The sequence below is a fragment of the Rosa rugosa genome, chromosome 6, assembly GCF_958449725.1.
Source record: "Rosa rugosa chromosome 6, drRosRugo1.1, whole genome shotgun sequence".
NCBI lineage: Eukaryota > Viridiplantae > Streptophyta > Magnoliopsida > Rosales > Rosaceae > Rosa > Rosa rugosa.
The window spans coordinates 25,160,735-25,182,499 of record NC_084825.1 but is presented as its reverse complement, the minus strand read 5'-3'; the positions used below and the strand labels follow the sequence as shown (position 1 = coordinate 25,182,499).

The 21,765-nt window shown below is 40.5% G+C and overlaps 1 long non-coding RNA gene across 4 annotated transcripts; it reads right to left on the bottom strand.

Moving 5' to 3' along the window:
• Nucleotides 1-1,229: 1,229 nt before the first annotated feature.
• LOC133717783 (uncharacterized) lies at nucleotides 1,230-6,543 on the bottom strand. Of its 4 annotated transcripts, none has more exons than XR_009849947.1 (9): nucleotides 5,925-6,543; nucleotides 5,593-5,731; nucleotides 5,257-5,358; nucleotides 5,082-5,174; nucleotides 3,721-3,819; nucleotides 2,984-3,058; nucleotides 2,037-2,090; nucleotides 1,793-1,941; nucleotides 1,230-1,586 (listed from the first exon to the last, which is right to left on the bottom strand). It is a non-coding gene; the product is annotated as an uncharacterized LOC133717783 (long non-coding RNA). The 4 variants fall into 4 exon arrangements; XR_009849948.1 differs by having other exon boundaries at nucleotides 1,885-1,941; nucleotides 5,925-6,541; XR_009849946.1 differs by having other exon boundaries at nucleotides 1,230-1,941; nucleotides 5,257-5,361; nucleotides 5,925-6,541.
• Nucleotides 6,544-21,765: the final 15,222 nt, after the last annotated feature.

Sequence of the window (21,765 nt, the reverse complement as noted above, 5' to 3'; positions counted from 1 at the left end):
ACTCCCCAACCAAGATTGCCCTCCTTGACTGGGGACTTGGGGGACTTGTACATACATGTACATTTGCAAGCATAATTAGCTATAATGGGCCATGCTCATTGTACCACTAAATGTACTAATTCCAACCAAAGGAATGACATACAGGTACACCGCCAGGCGTGCTACAACCTCAGCGTCGGATCACCCCCAGATCACCGCCGACGCGCCGCCACGCGCCGTGAAAAAATGGCATCAATAGCTCCCAGAGCTGGGAACTGAAACACTTCAGTCCCACATAGAAAACAAAGAGAAGAACCTCCTCTTCCTCACCTATAAAAGGTTCTCTCCTCTCTCCTCATTAATTACGCATTCAATACTTACCTACTGTTACTTTGTCAACATAAATACATTGACTAACTTAGGCATCGGAGAGTTGAAGACCGCCCAGCGCGCTCTACTAGAATTTTGTTCATATACATCGGTTCTGGACCGATGTTAAACTAATTTTCGACCGATGTCTTAGTGGGTGTAGAGAAAAGTATAGACATCAGTATAAGCCCGTTTTCAACCGATGTCCCAGACAGCAACCAACATCGATTCTAAAAAACAAATCGATGTATAATCGTTATAATCATCATATTTTTGTATGTTAGGTATGTCTAATTCTTCATATTTTCACATTTTATGCTTAATAAAGTATATGTCGAACAATACCTACGTGAACATTTGCATCGATTTCTATTCCAGAAGCGATGTCCAGTACACTTGTAGACATCAGTTCCCATAAGTATTGTTTGTTCTTGGCCATTTTTACATGTAGCTTGGCACATTATTTTCTTAGGAACAATGTCTGTATCTTTAGGCGTCATCGGTTTTTTTTTAAGGATTAATGTTTCATTTAACACCGCACATCGTTTTCATTTAAGCAAAACGATGTTCAATGGTTTTATGTACATCGCTTGCTTTTTCTAGAACCGATGTGTTGTTTCATTGTAGACATCGGTTTTGTTTTGTAACATCGATGTGCACTAGTTTTGAGTACATCGGTTCTGCGGACACAACTCGATACATTAATAATCATAAGACATCGATTTTCATTTTGATACTGATTTCTAATCTCTCAAGTGACTTCGTTTTCCTTGGCATTACTGTTTTGTTATGCTTTTATATACTTCACTTCATTTTGACAAGCGTGATGAGCTAAGTTTGCATCTAGCTGATGCTGGAAAAAGAAATGCATTTCATAATCATCCAAAAATTGGGACTTTCCATTAATTTTCTTTCCAAATTCATGATTGAACATATGTCACAAAAGAAAACCCCAAAACATACAAAGGATAGCCTAGAAACATATGAGCAACAATCTACAAAATTTCTACACCAAACTTTGCTTCAAAGCAAAAAGTAGCCTTGCTCAAAATTCATCTTGGTAGTCAAGTGCAAGAGAAATATGTATTAAGCTAAAGGTTCACATGAAGTGAAGTTAACAGCGGTAACCAGGACCAATGTGACTAGATCACCTTATCAGGCTTGCCCATCCATTTCACTTCACACCCTAGCTCTTCATATTTGGCAGCCAAATATTTCACAACTTGTAATCGAAGACCCTGCAAGAGAATGACAAAGTCAGTTTCACAGTGCAACATAAACCTAATGACAGTGATTTCTAGTATTACTAAACTCAACAAAAAGAAATACCGACATGTCTGAGCTTAAAAGGTACTAAAAAGGCAGTGAATCTCAATACTAATATAACTGGACTTTACCAAATGTAAACACACATAAATTAATGACAAGAAAATTATAGATCCACCTATACTGAATGGCAAAATAGGGGAAGCGCAAAGAAAGAATCAATCAAGCAAAATAGGAATAAAGACAAGCCTCTTGGACTATTTCACTGACAAAATTCAAGCCTCTAGGTCCAATGGCAGATCCTGCTAGCAAGTATCCAGTAATGACCTGAAAACATTCGAAAGTAAAAGAAGATAAATTTTTTGAAAAGAAGCAGATCTAGAAGCAAAGAAAAAAACTCTGTACAAATGCCAAGGCCTCACTCTTGAGTTTAAACTCTGGAGCTTTGACACTATAGCTGCTGTTCTGCTTTAAACCTGCACAAAAGAGTTCAGTTAGCCCCAGCTTTTGGTACTTTGTATGGTTACGTTCACAAACAAATCAAAAGCATTTTGTGAACTAAATGTTTCTGGGGGAGTTGACAGAGTACCAATTCAAAAAAAGAAAAAAGAAAAGGAAAGCACAACCAGTGCAAAGAAGTTGTAAACACTACCCTAATAGATTATATATTGACTTTCAGACCAATATGGAAGCAATGTAAGCCATGTTCTTCATGTAAAGCTGCATTTACTTTCATGGAATGATCCCAAATGCCTAAGTTTAACTACAGTGTAGGCTCATCTTCCATAAAACCTGAAAAGTCCTAACTATTAAGAGTTAAGCAAGATTCTGTTCATCAAAATTCAAAGTTGGTGGGAAGTAACACAAAGTTTTGTTCATTGTCTCAATAGTACTCAGCGATCAACAAATGATTAGACCAAATACCAAAAAGAACTCTATCTATTGACAAACAAACATTAAACTCCACCACTTACTGACAATCTCTTTTGTTCGTTGAACATATATATATATAATATATTACAGAAATTAATCTGAAACTTAAAAGTGTGAGAGAGAAAAAAAAGCATACTTCAAAGCTGACTCATGACATAACCTACTTCTATAGTATCAGTTTCCAATACTCTTTATCTAATAAAAGACTGAACATGGGAATAAAACAATAGCATGACAATTTTAAAAACAAAGCACCAAAAGAGTTTCCTAGAAAATAACTTGAAGGGGATTAGAAACCTAAAGTCGAAAGTTCATGAACTGTTTACAGGGAAGAAAATTTTAGTGTCTTGCAGTTTGATCCACAAAAAATGACTAAGAAAATAATCAATTTAAATATAGTTATATACAGATAAAAATATGTAGTAAAGCCACTCACTTGCTAATCGAGTTGGATGAACAGTAGCAAAAGTGATAAGATATGCTCCTTTTCTGTTGTTGTCACCGATAATTGCTGAAAGAAAACCAAAGTCACACATGGTTAAGTTTAACACTTATTTGTACTACAAATTTTGAAAACTTAGATAATGCTATAGCCATATAATTCTACTCTTTATATTTTACGGTCACTTAAAACAGCTAAAGAAGTTGACAGCACGCTGTCCTGAATATTTGCAGAATGAAACCATTTCCAATGTCAGTCAAAAGAGGATTTCCAACTATATGATAACACTTTAGATGGACGAACTATGTGTTTAACAAATGTGTGTTGGACAAACCATTTCCAATACATTTTGTTGCATCGTGATAAACAGCTTTACATGGAAACAATGTTTCCAATATGTGTTGGACAGAAGCAAAGTATTACTCACTTTAAAATTCATTTCACTATAGTATAACTTTTTATCTGATTTCAATCATTAGACGATACATTTCATTAGACGATACATTTCTATGAGACTATCTAATTTTATTCCAAAAAATTATAGTGTTCAAACTGAAAACAATGCATTGTAGTTTATTTCTTCTACATTAACTAATATAAACACAACATGAATTTGACTACAAACATATGATAAGTAAATTAACAACTGATCTTCAATATATTAATTAATCTGCATCAGGACCAACAGTGAATACGAATATAAACATATCAGTTCTATATCCAGCACATACCTGAATAGGAATAAGAGACTGAGATAATGCCAAACAACGTACACAGGAACAGCGGCAGAAGAATAATGCACACATTTCTTTGCATAGAACTTAGAAAACCTAAACAAAAAGCAATGAAATTTGAAAATTAACCATAAAGCTGCAAAAACTAACTTAAACAGAAAGTTAGTCTAACCAAAAGCAAGAGCTTAAAAAAAAACATCAAGATACTATCACTTAGTATTCTTATTGTTAGGTAATCATAATACATTTTTGTTCCATTTAGATGCTATAGGAAATAGTGTAGTTGGGATTGTATAATGCAACTATTATTTGGCTAAAAAAGATACTAAAACAAAAAAAGAGTTAAATTAGTATCTTATTTCCAACAAACCTATAAAGCAATACAAAACACAACCACAAAACCTTTAACCAACTAACTATACTGTTACTTCAAAGCTTTGTTGAAATTCCATAACAATCAATTCAGTGCAAAACAAATATCCTATTCACTATCTGCCCCATCTTCCTGTCAACTGTAATACAAAACAGCACAATCTAATTGAGTCTTGTTTAACAAACCCGATATCCCACTACTTATGGTATCAGAGGAGAAGAAGAACAAAAAAAAAAAAAAAAATTTTTACAAAAAGCAGATTCTGCCACCTAAGATTCTGAATAAAGCTATTCAAACACCAATGCATATCTTTAGTTAATAAAGTCTTATTCTAGAATCACATGATACTAAATTCAAACCATTGAAATACTCCCTTTAAATTCAGCCATCTGTATAGAAAAGCCTACTTGCTAATTCATACAAGTACATTCTTAGTTCGACAAAACAAATTCATAGAAAACACATGACAAATCAGTGTTTGGCCCTTTCTTTTACTTTTTATATTAATCTCATTTCAACAATTAATAGTAAAGAGATTATTCATATGCCAAATAGGAACTGTTGTATGAGAAGTTTAAAAGTAAAACCTGACAGTGAAATTTCACTCATCACGTGTGCATGTATATATATGTACATATGTACATATTTTCATATATAAAACAAACCATAAGAAGTGTTCTCTGAAATAACTCAAATGGCCAAACAAAACAGCAATCAAAGTTACATAGAAATGACAAAGCAAGCCTCTTTATGATTGTTATGAACATTAACGAAAGCAAGAAAAATGGGCAAGTAGCAGATTAGAGAAGAAAGAACAAAAGGGTAAAAGCCAATCACAAAACTGCAATCATGTCCCTCACAACCTATAATCTGAGAACCGAACTAATAGCTATCTAGTTGTCCTTCACCTCAAACAAAAGATGCAAACTATATCAAAAATCGAACTGAAACAAAAAATACAAAATAAAATAATTCAAAACCTTACCAAATTTTGATCAAGATCGATCTTGATGACAAAGTTGAAGTCGGTGTAAATGCCGAAGTCGGTGCAAATAGGACAATCAATCAATCAATTATCCTGTCAGTAGATTATAAATTAGTTTTCACCCAATCATCCAAACCCAGAAATTAAGAGACAAATCGGCTCAGAAAGATCTAACCTTTTATGGGTAGATGAATCAAGACCCTAAACCTTCTTCTCCTTCTTTTCCTTCTTCCCCGTTCTCTCTTCTCTCTCTTTGTTTCGTCTCGTCTCTTTCTTTCTGCTGGGCGAACAACAAAACAACAACAAATCAGTAATCAATCATTCGAACACCAGATTAAGAAGCAAGAGTAAGTCACTAACGATTACCTTTTATGGGTAGATGAATGATAGCGCTATGATCCAAAAACAAAAGAGTGAAATAGCCTTTCGCGGGAGGTTTTAAAAGATCCGGATGGATGTCAAAACTGAAGAAACCAAAAGAACTAGAATTCTAGAAAAAGAAATAACTTACGATTTCAATTTTCATTGAGGTAATCGTTTGGTCGAGATTGACCGAAGCAAAGAAGCATCATAGCAGATCAATGGGATCGATTTTCCCGATCTAGTCATCTAGATTCTGCTGGCCGCCTGGCCATGAAAGTAGCTCCAATCTGGGCCAGACCAACATATTCAGATTATCATGATATATTCATACATACAATTTCATTACTTTGAGGAATTCAATTTCAATTTCAAATGGGTGATTCATGATTCAATCAGATTAAGAAGAAGAAGATAAGAAGAGAAGAAGAAGAGGAAGAGGAGTAGAAGAAGACGGAGAGGGAGACTGGGAGAGAGAGATACCTGGAGCTCGGAGACGGGAGACTCGGAGACGGGAGACTGAGAGTCGGGGACGGAGAGAGTCAGAAACGGCGGAGACGGAGACACGGAGTCACGGAGAGAGTCAGAAACAGCGCAGTTGAGTGCAGCTGGGTTGCTGTGTTCGAGTTTAGGGCTCCAACCCCGACTTCGGTGGGGCTTGAGAGGAAAGAACCATTCCTCTTTAATTTCTTCAACTCTGCCAATCTCAGATCGAGGCCGGGCTCAAGATTCAGAGCTGTTACTTCAATTTTAGATCGAGGTCGGGATCTCGGCGCTTCAGATTCCGCCTGAGAATGGAGGAGGGAGGATTGTGATGGTGAGGAGGAGGAGGAGCTCGAGTCTGGGTTGAGAATGGAGGTCGACAGTCGACACTGAGCTTAGGGTTTGTGTTTCAGTTTTGGGGTCGGGCTTTAATTTTTTTGTCTAAGTGTGAAAGTTTTTACATTTAGTCCCCGCTTCTTCAATTCACTTAAAACACTTAGCGCGTTTTGCAAAAGTAGGTTTCCGCAAATTTTCAAACAAAACTTTTAACACCGGTCATTTTAAGACCCGATGTTAATGATATACATTTAAATCGGTATTTTCTTAAAACGATGTTAGATTACGTTTTTACATCGTGTGCAAGTCTGACCGATTTAAAACATGCGATGTCTATGAACAGATTTCTAGTAGTACGGTCTCCCTCTGACGCCCTTTGTATTTTACTTGACAGGTAGCGGAGGCTTTGAGAGCATCACAAGTATCGATCCGCCCACCGGATCAACGTTAACAAAGGTTCGGCTACCGCCGAACTTTTAGACATTAACAGACCTCAACAATTTAAATGCAATGTATAAGTCATACAACTTTAGGAAGAAAATTGGTATATGCCAATGTGTTTGTAATTAAAATTAATTTTTTTTATCTTATGTCCATGCACATCCATCGATGGAATATATACAAACGTGAAGTTAAAAAATAAGCACGTTTCGCGGTTGTCACGCCATCGGTCAACCAAGAAAACATATAAGTGACTACGGTTGACCAATCCGATCGAATTCGAAAATATGGTGAAATTGGCTAAATTTTTTATCACACTCATAATTTATTGTAATAAACTCATCTAACGGTCGGTTTTTTCATTTTCTTTGAATTGATAGGGATTGCTCTTTGGAGTGTATGCTATATAAATATAGGTTTATAAGAGTAACAACGTTTGACCTGGTTGATCGAATTCGAAACGATAACCAAATTTGCTAGATTTTTTACAACCACCATAAAATATTACAATCTCTCAATCAAGCGGTTGGTTTCTCCAAATTCATCTTCCACTTCACGGTTGTTTTAGAATGGACCTCAACAATTTAAATGCAATGTATAAGTCATACAACTTTAGGAGACAAATTAGTATAGGCCAACGTATTTGTAATTAAAAATTGAAATTTTTATCTTATGTCCACACACATCCATCGATGAAATATTTACAAACGTGATGTAAAAAAATAAGCAAGTTTTGCGTTCATCACGCCATCGGTCAACCAAGAAAACATGCAAGTGACTACAGTTGACAAATCCGATCGGGTTTGAAACTATGGTGAAATTAATTGACTAAATTTTTAACCACACTCTTATTTTATTGTAATAATCACATCAAACGGTCAGTTTTCTCATTTTCTTTGAATTGCTATATGTTGCTCTTTGGAGTGTATGATGTATAAATATAGATTTATAAAAAATTAGTGCCTTTAAAAATGTATTTATCAATAAATTAGTATCTATATATAAATAAAGATTTTTTTTGGTACAATATAGAATTATAGATATGTTATCTTTGATTGTATTTGATCATTATCCAATGAATTTCCAAAGCTTGATTAAAAAAAAAAATATTTGTGTCTTTAAATATTTATTTATACATAAAGCCCGCAAGGCCCGGCCCGAAAAAGCCCGCAGAGCCCGCTTTATATGGACGGGCTTGGATCCGTCTATTTTTAATAAAGCCTGGCCCGGCCCGGCCCGCTATTATTTAAAAATGGGTTTTTTACTTCAACAGTGTCTGAACTCTTCGAGGACTTTTAAAATGATACCTGAACTTTCAAAGTGATCAAAGTGATACCTGGACTCTAATTTTCTTATCAACGGAAGACTCTAATTTTCTTATCAACGGAATACCTACCGTCAATTTCCATCACGAAACCGTTATCCGGGGGCACGTGAGGTGCACGTGATCAAAAAAGTGAGGGCAAAACAGACTTTTTCTTCCAATTCCCCCTAAAATCGATCAAAAACTTAATTCCTTCCAAAGTTTGGAGGACATGAGGTTCGAACCCCCAACCTCTCTCACAACAACTCAACTCCCCACCACTGGAGCACGAACAGTCCTCATCATAATAGGCCCAAACTTTATATTTATACTCTTTTTAGCCGATACCGAATAATTATACAAAATATACAAACCTTGTAGACATGAGTTTCGAACCCCCAACTTCTCTCACAACAACTCAACTCCCCACCACTGGAGCACGAACTGTCCTCGATATAATATCTCCAAACTTTATATTTATACTCTTTTTAGGCGATACCGAATAATTAAACAAAATATATTAACCTTCGGAAGACATGAGATTCGAACCCCCAACCTCTCTCACAACAACTCAACTCCCCACCACTAGAGCACGAACAGTCCTCATCATAATGGGCCCAAACTTTATATTTATACTCTTTTTAGGCGATACCCAATAATTAAACAAAATATATAACCTTGGAAGACATGAGATTCGAACCCACAACCTCTTTCACAAGAGTTCAACTCCACACCACTGGAGCACGAGCTGCCAGTGTTATAATCTCTACAAACTTTTTATTTATACTGTTCTTAGTTGATATTAAACACAAACAGAATCTTCTCTCTCTCTCTCTCTGTCATGGTCTTCGACCTTTCTTCTTCTTCTTCTGCGTTTAGTTCCTGCAATTCTGCTTCATCTTTTTTTCTTTTTTCTTCCTCCCCAATCCCCATCAAATCATCATCAGATTAATCCCATCAAATTAACACATATCAACATCATATTAATCTTCTTTTTTCTTCTGCGTTTAGTTCCTGCACATTAGTCGGCGTCGGCGTAGGAAGTGGAGGCTGTGGGGGAGGAGGCGGGGAAGAGGTCAGAGGAGGCGAGGGAGTCGCGGCTGCCGGAGGAGGCGAGGGGAACGGGAGAGAAGAGAACGGGACGGGCGACGTTGGAGGAGTGACGTGGCGGGGGGATCATGACGGGGGAGAGAGAGTTGCCGGAGGGGGAAATGTCGAAGACTGGAGGGGAGGAAGCGATGGGCTCCGGGGCGGCGAAGAAGCCGACTTGGCGGACCTTCGGGTCGCTGACGAAGAAGTTGAAAGAAAGTAGAGGGAAGAAGAAGCTTTTTTTTTTTTTTTTGGTCTGAAGAGGGGAGAAGAAGCTGAAAAAGAAAAACAAGAAAGAAATAAAGCAAAAAAATAAAGAATAAAAAATAATTAAAAAAAAACTTTTGAGGGTAAATTAGTCTTTTACCCTTATTTGTGCCCCACGTGCCGCCTCACGTGGTCATAGTTAACAGTTCCGTGATGGAAATTGACGGTAGGTATTCCGTTGATAAGAAAATTAGAGTCCAGGTATCACTTTGATCACTTTGAAAGTTCAGGTATCATTTTAAAAGTCCTCGAAGAGTTCAGACACTGTTGAAGTAAAAAACCCTTTAAATATATAACAAGGCCCGGCCCGGCCCGGCCCGTTGACGACCCCTACCAGAATATGTATCTGGCCCAAACTCGAGGTTACTTGCTCTACCTGAAATAAGATTTATATTAGAGATATTCTCGGAGAATCGTAGGAGATATCCAATCAATGTACGATTATGTTTCCATGTACAACTCTATCTCTATGCTTGTAATCATCTATATAAAGAGGCCCCTATTATCAATGAAAGTACGATTCAATTCTCTCCCAATTCAGTTTTCCTTAAACAACTTATCAGCACGAAGCCCTAACCCTGAAACAAATAGCCAAACCCTGATTCAAGAAGCAAAAACCCTAAATTCGAATACAAAACCTTGAATCCTTTTCTGCCTCCACCTCACACCTTGAAGCCCTACACAGCAGGAGTCCAGAACTGGCGGCAGAACCACCAGAACCGGCCGGAAACCTACCGAACCGGCCACCGGAAGCTCCAAACCACCCGCAACAAATACTCCACCGGTTCACCACCTTCCGGACTTCCGATTCAGACCAAATTTTGCCAGCAGAAGCTTCTTGAACCAACGATTCAGGAATCGGAAGAAGAAATCCAAAAACTGGTTCAAAAGTTACTGAACCGGCAGCCAAAACATACTGCAGAAAAACTGGCAGAAAGAGGAAACAAAAAAAGAAAAAGGGAGGAGGCAGCCCAAGAAGAAGCCTAGAAGCCCATAGTCGACTCGGCCCACTGACCCACAGCTTTTGCCACGACATCCTCGCCACGTCAGCAGTTAGGGACCTACTGCCACGTCAGCACCCGGGACCCACTGCCACGTCAGTATCCATGACCCACTGCCACGTCAGCATATCTGCGACACTAGCAACTCGGTCAACACCGCCGACGACTTTAACCGGCCAAATTTTCCAGCCGTTTTAGAGAAACGGAAATTGAGAGAGAATTGTTGTGTCTTCTCATTGATAATAGGGGCCTCTTTATATAGAGGATTAAAATGCATAGAATCTCAATCATACAAGGAAAGTAATCTTACATTGAATAGAAATCTAGATCCTTCTAATGTAACCCTATTACCACTAGGTCAAGTAACATAGAGTTTGGGCCAAACACACAAATAGAGATTTATTTGAACACTCCCCCTTGTGTCTCCCAAACGCAGTGCTTCTCTCGTTGCCTCGCTAAAAACCTTGCCGAGTAACAAAAACCCAGTGGGACAAAAATAACCTCGGTCGAAGGGGAAAAAGAGCACAACACACCCTTCACGTTTCGAGACCATACATGTAGACATCTCCCCCTGATGTTTGCATCTCCCCCTTATTACAACGGTCATGGGAGTTCAGATAACTTCTGCAAACGATGCTACCAACATGTTTCTCGAAAGTGGAATTTAGGCAATGACTTAGAGAGCAAGTCTGCCACACTGTCCTCAGATTGAACCTAGGTCACTTTGATCTTGAGGAGAGTTTGTTGTTGCTGATTATGCTTGGCGTTGTCGCTTTTGATGTAGCCTTACTTCATTTGTTCAAAACAAGCAACATTATCCTAAATGCTCGTAGGCTCATCTGTGGTAGACTTCAAACCACAATTGTTTGAACATGCGTAATTATGGATCCAATCCATATACATTCACGAACCACTTCGTGAAGAGCAATGATCTCTGCATTGTTCTAAGATATAGCAACTAGGTTCTGTTCTATAGACCTCCAAGATATCACGGTCTTTTACCCATGGTGAACACTTAACCAGTTTGGGAATGACCTTTGTGTGGGTCAGAGAGATACCCAACATCAACAAAACCTTCCAAAACACATATCGTTTTGGGATGTGGATAGTGGACGCAGGCCATTGTTGGCGGCGTTCCTGGTGTGTGGGATAGAACAAGCCCATATCATGATGGGTCCGAATCCATCATCTCTCTGTAGGGATAGAACAAGCCCATATCAATCGTACATCTCAAGTACCAAAAGATATCTTTTACACCAATCTAATGGCGTCGCGTTGGCGCAAAGCTATACCTTAGCTAACAAGTTCATGGCAAATGAGATGTCCGGTCTTGTGCATTGAGCTAAGTACAATAATGCGCCTATTGTACTTAACTAGGGCATTTCTGCCCCTAGCGCATCTTTGTCATCATCCTCCGAAAGAAGAGGATCCTTTTCAGGATCAAGACTACGGATGATCATGGGGGTGCTTGAAGGCTTGACCTTGTAAAAATGCCTAAGCATCTATCAACACGATGCTCAAGTTCCAAACTGAGACATAATCGTGTTCTCCCAAAAATCCTTCATCTCAAAATCGGATTTCAAGTGTTCAGCGGTTTCCCTTAACTCTTTAAGGGCTTCCAATGAAGATTATGTCCAACATGAACCGCGATACAATCAGAAACTTGTTATGGAAACACGCGGGCATATCCCTTCCCAATCAAGTAGTCATCTTAGTGAGCGTTTCAACCTTATGGTAAACGTGCTCTATGGTCTAGAGCCACTTGACTTGGGTAAATGAAGTTCACCATGAACCTTCATATATATTCCTTATCTAGATCCCCATAGAGATACGTAGTGACCACATTTGTAAGCTGGATGTTCAGTTATTTGGAAACTACCAAACTAACAGGGTAGTGGAGTGCAGTGACATCCATTACGAGAGAATATGTCTCATCGTAGTCGACTCCAGGGCGTTTTGTGAGAAGGCTTGCGCTATAAGGCGAGATTGCCATCTCTTTTTCTCATCACGCTTTCTAACGAAGACCCATTAGTCAATAGGTTTTATGTTAGGAGGTGTTGGCATCATTGGCTCGAGAACCTTCCTCTTCGTTAGAGAATCCAACTTAACCTGGATCGCGTCTTTCCATTTAGGCTAAATTTCTCTACGTTGGCATTCATTCATCAACGGAGCGTGGTTCGATGTCATCAGACTCAACAAATTCATGCGCAACGAAATGCGCAACTACATCATCAATTATGATGGAGTTTATATCCCACGTCTCATGTACACTAGTTATGATGCTCTATATTCTCAGGAATAGGTTCTGACGTTGAGGTGTCCCCCAACGATAACCATAACCCGGAAGATGCTCATGAGACGGATTTTGAGTCTTGATGATCAAAGTATTGAAATGTGCCAAAGTATCCTTCGAACTCACGAGCCTCCCACGCATCCTAGCTGGGGCCATGGCCTATAACGCCAGAGTGCCACTCTCTTTGGCGTTGGCACCATGCCTACCTCCATGTAGGGTGGTGCTACGTCCTTTCGTAGGGACGTCCTTCTTTGCAGGCTTGTTTGCAGTATATTTATGTGATCTTGTCACTTTAGTAGGGATGGAGATGAGACATAGTGGGGACAAACCACGACAATTCCTGTCATTCCTGCTGAACATCTGTGTTCTTATCTCCCCCTAACAACGGAAAGACTGTCTCATCAAAGTGACAATCCGCAAATCTAGCGGTAATGAGATCGCCTAGCAAGGGCATTAGGCGGACGATTGTTGGAATCTCAAATCCAACGTAGTTGACCATTCGTCTGTAAGGACCTATCATAGTGCGCTGTGGCGGTGCAGTTGGCACATAAATGGCTCACTCAAATGTGCGTAAGTACGATACTTGTACCCAGTCACTAGCTGTAACGCAGAGGTAGATTGAGTGGCGGTAGGTCGTAGACGGATTAGCATAGCTGCATGCAATATTGCATCACCCTAAGCGGATATAAGGAGATTGGTGCGCATTACCAATGTCCGGACTACCATCGTAGTCGTTTCCGCCAGACCATTTGGGTGTGTTCATGGGAATATAATGTCCAACATCAGTCCCAATGCAATAACCATGACTTTTCCTCTTTTCTAGGTTTTTTTCAGGCGGGATCTCTGGGAGGCAGAGTTAACGTCTTTCCAAAAACCCAATAAACGCAGAGTATTTTGTTTTAGCTTTAGAGAGGGCTGGATTGGGAAATGCTGGGTTGCGTCATGAATTCAAATCCATCTCTTTCTCGGTGCAAAGGAAAGTCAATTTATAGTGCTCCAGATAGGAATATTGACATTTCGTGCTCATTTCATAATTGCTGCTTTGTTATTCCCATCGAAAGGCCACCCTTAAAAGCAACAAAGACTAAAGCACTATCCCCATACCAATCCTACTAAAATAAAGGGGAGTAAATGATGAAGACTAAAAAAACGATTTAAGGTAGCAAGCGCAAGCGATAGAAAGGATAGTACCTCGCGCGTTCGGGTAGGTTTTTGTGAGAGGGATGCTTCTATCATGTTCTTGCCTTTTTGGTCTGATACAGATAGAGAAATCATAAAAATATATCATATAACAGAAGGGGAGAAACATGTCGAGATTGGCCCGAAAAGTTGCCACTGGCCTTGTGGGACTTACCTAGTGGATAAATCAGGAATACAGAAACAAAAACAGCAATTCGTCGAATCGATAACAGGATGGTCAGATCATACTATCATCCCTGGACACAACGGAAAGAGTTACTAGTGGAAGCCCATCCATATACATCTTTATGAGTCAAAGTGGACCTTTTAGTCACTGACATTAGTCTCGAGAATCTAAGGGATACCGTTCATGTGCCACACTCACCTGTGGCCCACTCACTTTTAAGCAAACTACCTGCTATAAAAAATACGGGTTCCCGGGCTTTTCATTCTGTTTTATAGAGACCCGAGGAAATTTTATAATAATTTTTTAGAAAGCTATCTATAGATAAGAACGAATCGGATCGACTCGACTGAATGAGTAGCTTGTGTTTTGATGTAGACGGTCGATCGGGAGGTGGGACTTCAATGTTGGGTCGACAGGCCACCACCTTCCCTGCTTCTCAGGATTAGAACCTGCAATACAATAACCATGGGGGTCACTGAAGCTGCTGAATCGACGGATGAAGACGAAGACTGTATTTCCGGAATCTGTCAAACACTTTCTTCAAATTCACGGTCTTCTTAAGCCGCAATCAACTCTTCCAATATTGAGTGGCTGCGCTTTGTAAATCATCGTTTAGTCAAATTCACGGAATAGAATGATCCGAGGAGTGAGCCTGTTGTTGTATGATATGTGCTAGGAGTGTAGCATAAGCAGCTTTACAAGTGGACAATGGCACAACACGTGACCAGCGTGTTTGCGTGTCAACCAACATTATGAGATATTTAAACGTCCACAAGTTGGTTGAATCAGTCCACAGAATCCCTATGGATTCTATGTAAGAACAGAATGAGTATTGTCATATCCTTTGCATAGGACGGTCTCAGTCCTAATTTCCCTAAGGAACGGGCTTTGTAAAACGAGCGAGAGGCTTTAGAAGCAACCAATCAGAATTTTGGTTAGGCCTGAGCGTCTGAAACGCTATTTGAAGTCAGTTGATGATTGTAACATCACCTGGGGCCCCATCACCATGATGGACGCCATCAATGGCGTCATGGATAGGGATTGTGCCAGCCCTAGGCTGGTGGTGGACGGAGGCGGTGCCCTAGGCAGCAGTGTCAGTCACACTTAGTCCAGGAATCAACTTTTGATTCATGCTTCGTTTCGCTCGAGAGAATGGATGTCCGTGTGAAGTCTTTAGTAAACGGATCATCATTTCATGACCAGGATGACCTATCCTGTCGTGACAAAGCCAATATGTGTTTAAAGCCAAGAGATCTTCTCTCATAATTGCATTGGATTTAATAGCTCGAATAGTGACATAGGGTCCACTAGAGAGACACATAAACTTCTCTAAGATGCGCTTTTGTTCGTAATCATTATAGGCATTGCAAAGGAACTCATTTCCGTTCTCTACATGCGTTTTTGCATGGAATTCGTTGGCTATTCATAGGTGCGGTTTGCCCTAGGAGCGTAGAGAGTTTTGCGACAGTAATCAAGGTGCCTTTTGGCAAGGGGAACTTGTGCTATTCCATGTCCTTGAATCAATACTGATGGCCCAGCCATAGTAGTCACAAAGTCATATGCTCAGAATCAAAGTGGAGTCATAATGAAAAGAACTCAAAATTTTATTTATAAGCCAACATAATACATCATTGTCTCCTAACCATTAGGAGAATCTAATCCAATTGCTAGCTAATTCAAAACAATGGTAGTTGTCTAACTTCTTTCGGTAATTCCAAAATAAATGTGACTAGGTGAGTAGAGAGATGTCAGTGGAGTAAGGCTCACTTAAGTACCACTAATCTCAGAACCTTCCTAGACATCACACTTACTTTGGGTGAGCCTACTTTGAAGAAAGACTAAACCATTGGCATTTTCCTTATACATCTCTTGGAAAAATAAAGACTTAAACAGAATTGGCGATCTATTGATCCCAGCCAGATTTGTAGTCTTCAACCCTTCACTCTAGATCATCTTCTTGATCTTCTTGTTCCACATAGTGAGCTTCTCTTGATTCACAATATCCTTTGTAGGCGGTGACAATTTCTTCACGAGCTCTACAAATGTGTGCCCAATGATTGGATAATCCACATCCAGAACATACATCTCTTTGCTCAGAGCGCTTTGAAAGCGCAATTTAGATGGCTCTTAGTGTTGGTGGCGCCACCAACATGGCCAGATGCGTTGCCTCCCTCTCTCTTTCCACGTTGACCTCTTCGGTTCCGTGTTCGCCTATTTTAGCGGTTACCTTCCCAAGTAGAGCGATTATATGGACCAGAACGTTCAAAAGTATCCCTAAGGTTAGGGTTTCGCTCTTGGCACCTTCTCTTAGTGGCGCGACTATAATTGGATTCCTGAATATGCTTTATTTCCACGGATCTCGAATTATAGTTCTTCACAAGGATATTGTCATGCTTTTTAGCGACATTCATAGCTCCAATGAGCTCATGAAACCTTGTGATCCGTCCTGCAGTAACATCGATTCGATAGTTCTTAGCAACCATCAATGTAGAGACGGGGAAGGTAGAGAGAGTCTTCTCAATCAACATCACATTTGTGATCTCTTTACCACAAAATTCCATTAAGGATTTAATGCGAAGTGCTTCCGAGTTGTAGTCAAGAACTGACTTGAAATCACCGAAGCGGAGGCTATGCCATCTCACTTCTAGGTCAGGAAGCAGGGAGTCACAGACGTTGCCAAATCTTTCTTCGAGTGAGACCCACAGCCTTCTGGGGTCTTCTTCATTCATACACTCGTACTGGAGCGAATCATCCATATGACGAGTCATTAGGATGATGGCTTTCGCCTTATTTGACTCTAAGGCTGCTCTATTTGCTTCCAAAGCTTGAGCTTGCTCAATAGTTAGCACGTCCTGGGTAGGCTCGAGAATCGTATCCAGGATTTCATCGGCCTTGAGATGCTGGCGGACATCATGAACCCACCTGTGATATCCAGAACTAGTTGTTCCCAATGGAGCAAAGTCTAATTTGTTCAGGTTACTCATCCTGAAAGAGAACAAGAAATTAGGGTTAGTTTCGGAGCGAAAAAGGCTACCACGAAAACAATAAAAATTTCTGAGCGTAATCGCTTCCAATAAATTCAATTCCAAGAGGTATTGGATTAGATCGAACCAATGACGTAAGTGGTCGATCCATAAATTCTCTACAAACTCTAAGTTTGGAGATCTCAACAAGCTCCAAGCTTGGAGTGAGCACAAACCCCCACAGTTCGGATTAATTAGGTCTCTCCTATGATGAAGAAAGGGGGTAAGAAGATGGGAGGTTGCAAGTCCCCGAAAAAAGAAGAGAAAAGAAATAAAAACTTCAAAAACGGGAACTTTTAGTAAAAAATACCTCGAAATAGGTCGCCGGAAAAGTTGCCGGAAGTTGGCTGAAAAAAGTCGCCGGCGGTGGTTGACCGGAGTTGACCGGGTGCTGATGTGGCAGGTATGCTGACGTGGCTTGGTAGTGGGCCGCGGCTTGGGCTCGGCTTGGGCTGCCTTCTCCTCCTTTTTTTTTTTTTTTTCTCTTTTCTGCCGGTTTTTTGCAGGAACTTTTGGTTGCCGGTTCAGTAACTTCTAGACCGATTTTTGGTTATTTTCTTCCGGTTCATGAATCTTCAGGATGATATGTATCTGCTGAAAAAATTTGGTGGAAATTGGATGTCCGGAAGATGGTGAACCTGTGGAATATTTTCAGCAGGTTGTATGGAGCTTCCGGTGGCCGGTTCTTGGGGTGGCGCCGCCGGTTCTGGACTCCTGGGATGGACTTCTTCAAGGTGTGAGGTGGATGCAGAAAAGGCTTCAAGGTTTTGTATTCGGATTCAAGGTTTTTAGCTTCTTGAATCAGGGTTTGGCTATTTGTTTCAGGGTTAGGGCTTCATGCTGATAACGTGTTTTAGAGAAACGGAAATTGAGAGAGAATTGTTGTGTCTTCTCATTGATAATAGGGCCCTCTTTATATAAAGGATTACAATGCATAAAATCTCAATTATACAAGGAAAGTAATCTTACATTGAATAGGAATCTAGATCCTTCTAATGTAACCTTATTACCACTAGGTCAAGTAATCTAGAGTTTCGGCCAGACACACAAATAAGGATTTACTTGAACACCGGCGACCTATTTCGAGGAATTTTTTACTAAAAGTTCCCGTTTTTTGAGTTTTTATTCAATTTCTCTTCTTTTTCTCTGGGACTTGCAAACTCCCTTCTTCTACCCCCCTTTCTTCACCATAGGGGAGACCTAATTAAGCCAAACTGTGGGGGTTCGTGCTCACTCCAAGCTTAGAGCTTGTTGAGATCTCCAAACTTAGAGTTTGTAGAGAATTTATGATGGACCACTTACGGCATTGTTTCGATCTAATCCAACACCTCTTGGAATTAAATTTATTGGAAGCGATTACGCTAAAAAATTGCTAATTTCTTGGAAGCGACTACGCTCAAAAAATTTATATGTTTTCCTGGTAGCTTTTTCCGCTCCGAAACTAACCCTTTTCTTGTTCTCTTTCAGGATTTAACCTGAACAAATTGGACTTTGCTCCATTGGGAACAACTGGCTCTGGATATCATAGGTGGGTTCGTGATGTCCGCCAGCATCTCAAGGCCGATGGAATCCTGGATACGATTCTCGAGCCTAGCCAAGACGTGCTAACTATTGAGCAAGCTCAAGCTTTGGAAGCAAATAGAGCAGCCTTAGAGGCAAATAAGGCAAAAGCCATCATCCTAATGACTTATCATATGGATGATTCGCTCTAGTACGAGTGTATGAATGAAGAAGACCCTAGAAGGCTATGGGTCTCACTCGAAGAAAGATTTGGCAACATCCGTGACTCCCTGCTTCCTAACCTAAAAGTGAGATGGCATAGCCTCCACTTCTGTGATTTCAAGTCATTTCTTGACTACAACTCGGAAGCACTACGCATTAAATCCTTAATGGAATTCTGTGGTAAAGAGATCACAAATGCGATGTTGATTGAGAAGACTCTCTCTACCTTTCCCATCTCTGCATTGATGGTTGCTAAGAACTATTGTTAATGTTCAGAATACCGCCGTATGATGTCTGCTTCTGATAACGTGGAATAGGGTCCAATCTTCCTATATGTATAGAGTTCACGAGATCCCGCTAATCTGTCAAGAGAAATACAACAGCGTCAAGAAGGGAGTCACGGTTGGTAGTCTTCGCTCCTCCGATGCTAAAGTTAGACGATGTACTTGTATTGACAAATGTAGCGGTAGATAGCTATTAAATGCATAATGAATGAATAGAGAGAAGTGGACCTTTTATAGGTGAAATAGTGAGTTACCTCACTCTTGTATTCGATGTGGGACTGATATACTTCAATTTACTGAGTTTTAGTCCTTTCTGCAGAGACAACTTTGGGTGGCGCGTGTCTGCGCGTCGAGGTATATTTCGGCCTGGAGTTGGCTTGCCGGTGAAGGTTGTCTTGCTGTGTTTGCAGGGATCACACCGTTGAAGTCATTCCGACAAGGTGACATGATTAAGTATGAGTACTGATTATGGCCGGCAAGTGTTATGTATGTACAAGTCCCACAAGTCCCCAATCAAGGAGGGATTTTTGGTTGGGGAGTTACCACCACTAAGGCGGAACCTTCAGTTACATGTCGGGCATAATCAGTGCGAGTGCGTCGTCAACCATGGACTTTGTCTGAGCGAGCGCTTTTTCCCTTTCGGGTGGGCCCCTGCTAGGCTCTCCAGGGAGTCCCCCACTCCCCGGCTAAGAAAGACCTCCATTTGGTCGGATGATTGTTTGTTAAGGGGAGCTGATTAACAGCATGAGGCGGTGGGTAGCGATCCTACTCTTTCGGTGCCTTAGTGTCAGGAAGTTAATGACCGGATCAATGGCTGCCCTAAGCTGTGTTAACGGTTCCCTTACTCTTTCCCGGAGGAGAAGAACTTGACTGCACTGCCTCGTTGGGGCCGGTGTATTGATAATAAATGGGATATCCCTCGTTGGGTATGTTCCGCTAAATGTAAATTGTGTCGGGTAGAGAGACTGTTGATTGTTAGAGGCAGTAATGATGTGGGAGACATGTTGCTCAGTAGATGTCGGTTGATGAGTTGGTATATTCGTCTTGCAAGCTTGTTGGAGACAAGATAAGTGTTAGTGGTGAAATAATTTTGTTGGCGGAAACACTTAAGTTGTGGCGGATAGTTGATTCGTTATCTGGTGATTCGTAACGGAGGATGAGGTTACTTAGCGGAGGATAAGGTTACTTAGCGGAGGATGAGGCTACTTAGCAGGAGAGAATTAACTATGGCGGTGATTTTTTGAAATTTGGGGTTATTTGGCCAAATTTTGCATGATCTTCTGACAAGGTGGGTGACACGTGGGGGTTGTTGACAGGGATGGCGTGCGTGGAAACATCGCTGCGCAGCCGTTATGGCTTCATCATAAATGTTGCATTTATGAGCATGTCATTTTTACTGAGGCGTCGTCTCGGTTAGTGGGGGTATGTGGCGCGATCATGGCGGGCGGTTACTTTTTCGGCAACGGTTGAGATTTGTCGACAGAGTTTGTATTTAAGGGAGAAACGAAGTGGTGTTTCCTTCACTTTGCTTCCTTTTTCTTTCTTCGTCTTCCTTGCTTAGAGAGTGCTAGAGAGAGAGAGAAACAGAAAACAAACCAGAGAGCAGTGTTTGGTTGAGTGGAGGAAGAGAAAAGATCAGGTGAAGCAAAAAGGATAAAATCTCGAGCTAAGGAAGAAAGATCGAGATCGCCCTTCATTTAGCCTGTTTATTGCTCTGCATCCTCTGTTTTTGCGGAATCAAGGTATGTTCTATGTTTCTGGGTTTTTGTGTTCTTGTTTTGGTCTGCCTTTGTGTGTGAATTTATTTGCTCTGTGTAACGTCCCGAACCCAAATTCACCGGTTTACTAGTCATTTGGACAGTAAACGGTAATTTGTTTTACTTTTACTCTTTTTCAGCAACTTTAGTGGCCCTAAAAGTTGACTTTTTGTTCGGGTCAAAATTTGGGAAAATGTTCTTCATGGAAGTCGTAGGGGACGTTAAACCGAGCGCGTGCATATGTGGTGCGTAAAAATCGGAGTTCGTATGTGAAAGTTATAAGTGAAAATGTGAATTTACTGTTCATGGTAACTCTCTATATATAAGGAAACTTACCGAGGTAAGTTCCCATTTCAGAACTTACCCTGACCCTCTCTCTCTCTCCTCTTCCTCTTCCCCGCGTCGCCGTCCCTTTTTCTTTTTCCGATTTCTTCACCGTTCGGCGTCCGATTGATGTGATTCCAGTTGTCCTTGGACCGTCTCTTCCTCCTCTATACGATGGTATCAGTGGGTATCGGTGATTTGGCCGGAAAACCCCGAATTTATGCAATCATTGTTACTGTAGTAATTTGCTTCTCCGGTGAAATTCTCCAGTTTTCAGCTATCTCCGGCGGGAAAATTAGTTCTATTAGGAGCGCCTCGAGTCACTGATCATCTTCCCTCAAGACTTCTAGCTGAAATTTCCACGTTTGGAAGGTGAATTTGAAGGATTTCCAAATTGGTGGGTTTCGAGATTTTCGGGTTTGTGTTTATCGGTAAAATTGGAGCACTTCAAGGTATTTTCTCACTTGGTCACAGTTATGAAAAATGCTTAGAATGTTGAGATGATTATGTGGTTGAAATTTGGTGGCCGGATGAGGAGTTGGCCGGGCATGAACAGTGCCATGCGTGAACAGTGTCATGCGTGAACAATGGTGACTTTTAAACAGTAATTTAAATTCTATTTTTTTTAGCTAGTT